Source organism: Megalops cyprinoides, chromosome 2 (genome assembly GCF_013368585.1).
Source record: "Megalops cyprinoides isolate fMegCyp1 chromosome 2, fMegCyp1.pri, whole genome shotgun sequence".
Lineage (NCBI taxonomy): Eukaryota > Metazoa > Chordata > Actinopteri > Elopiformes > Megalopidae > Megalops > Megalops cyprinoides.
This window is the reverse complement of record NC_050584.1, coordinates 67,547,793-67,550,023: the sequence shown is the minus strand read 5'-3', so window position 1 is coordinate 67,550,023 and position 2,231 is coordinate 67,547,793. Positions and strand designations below refer to the sequence as shown.

At 39.6% G+C, this 2,231-nt stretch overlaps 1 long non-coding RNA gene across 1 annotated transcript; it reads right to left on the bottom strand.

Moving 5' to 3' along the window:
• Positions 1-476: 476 nt before the first annotated feature.
• On the bottom strand, positions 477-1,830 carry LOC118768981. Its single transcript, XR_005004468.1, has 3 exons — positions 1,776-1,830; positions 1,127-1,168; positions 477-505 (listed from the first exon to the last, which is right to left on the bottom strand). It is a non-coding gene; the product is annotated as an uncharacterized LOC118768981 (long non-coding RNA).
• Positions 1,831-2,231: the final 401 nt, after the last annotated feature.

Below are 2,231 nucleotides of genomic sequence, written 5' to 3'. Positions count from 1 at the left end.
CCCACAGAGCAGGAGAAGGGCAGACTGAAGCCTGGGTCAGTGCAGTGCGGTCCCAGCCCAAGAGGCTGACTGTGACACAGGCTGATTTAGATCCACCTGACCGTCTGAGGATGAGTAACTAAAAGTACTAATATGGATAGAATTCATCAAATAAGTGGTAATACAATAAAAAAAACTGGCTACAATAAAAATCAACGATTCCCTCATTGCAGAATTTTAGTTAGCTGCCTGTGTTCAAAACATGAATGCTGCGATCAAGTAGGAATATGAAGGGATGTTACTATAGTTAAAAAATAAATTAACCATAATGAAGTTGAGTCGTTGCCCAAAGGAGTTGGTGCACTCAGACACTGTTCCTCTACTCATCCATCTTCTTCTCCATCTCTTTTCTCCTGTTGCTCTACTCCTCCATCTTCTCCATCTCTTCCGCCCTGATTACCACCCAGAGGCTGTATCTCCTCTCCTCTATCTTCTTCTCCTTCTCCTCTCCCCTGGTTACCATCACCTGCAGGAAGGAGGATATGAGCCACAGAGAGAACAAAGCAGGCCCATCCACATCCAGAGGCCTTCAGTCCCGGTGTCCCACATTAACGAGGTGATGTCATCGTGCCCATTCTTTAAATGCCAGTAATGCTTAACTAACTAATCCAGAGGCCTTCAGTCCCGGTGCTCCACGTTAACAAGGTGATGTCATCATGTCTATGCCAGTAGTGCTTACCTCATTCAACTTTTATATCTGCATCACATACCACCCAAATCTTAATGTCAACATGCTGAACTCCAGTGAAAATGTAAACATAATATAATCAGTTCAATATAATCTAGTTTGAATATTGACACTTTACTCCAGGTGTATTAATAATACATTATAATCCAGAATAGCTGTTAACATCACTGCATTAGTTAAACTATCAATACATAATGTTTGAGTTCTAATACTAATGTACTATACCTCAGTTAAAATATTTATGTAGTACAAAGAAGCTAAATATATCAGAACAGTGTATTCAAGTTAAAATGTCAAAATACCATAACAGGAAATATGTAAACACTACACTGCCGTTTGACAGATGAGTTATTATTGTTCTGTAAGATAGTAAGGAAATGCACCTGGATTCAGTCTTACCTCTTAGTCCTTGTATTAACTGTATTAATCTTTGGAGCCACCCTGTAGTACACAGACATGTAAATCATATCCAGGGCCATATGCATAACACACACTCTCACACTCTGATCAATCTCTGTACAACAGGAGACAAAATACAGCTCCTTCGTATATTTCCTGTCAGTCTCAGTAACAGAATCTAAGCAGTGCATAATGTACATGTGTGAATGCACATGTTTATGTGTTTGTTTATGAATGTATTTCTGTATATTCGTGTGTGTGCATGTGTGGGTGGGGGGGTAGTGTGATGCCTATGATTACATGCTGGGAACAGCACTTCAGTTTGATTACCACTGTTCTACAGGCTCTCACATTTGGCCAGATTTTAAATCTTGGACTAAAGACAGATAACCTATAGTAAACAGCATTACTATTGCAGCTATAACAAGAACAATGATGGCAACAGGGTGCCAGGTGTCTCTCCAAGAATGTCATGTTGAAAATAATGTGTGCAGGTATATAGGTATGTTTGTGTGTGTGTGTGTGTGTTTTGGTAAGTGCTTTATGGGTAGCAGTTCACTTTGATCACCATTGTACTATAGAGCTGGCAAAACAGTTTTAACATATGGGTATAAAATAATAAAATGAAAAGATTCATATTTCTCTGTACCTTTTTTCCATGCTACTATGAGGAGTCCTGTCACGAGAAGAACAGTAATAACCACAGTGACTGCAATACCAGCAGGGTGCAGGGTGGCACTCCCAGAATGCTTATCTGCACCTGTAAATAAAGACACACTTCTTCAGAGGGGATTACAGCTGACAGCATTTTCACCCTGAACCAAAGACAGAAAGAGCTGCTGAAAGTCATTCTTAGACTCCTCCCTCATGACTAAGGAGAACTATGTGGTATATGCACTGGAAGCCTCAGCATGTAACTGCAATATTATTAATAGAAGTATGCCGAGTGCCATAAGTAAGGAGTATCTTTGCACATTAAATGCTTATGTCAGAAATAGAACATTTTGTTTCATCTGATCATCTGTCCTGGTAGTTAGTGTTATGGACAATGCCTACATGTTTGTTAAGGAGTCCCTAAAATATGAAGAATCACAGTGTTAATTCT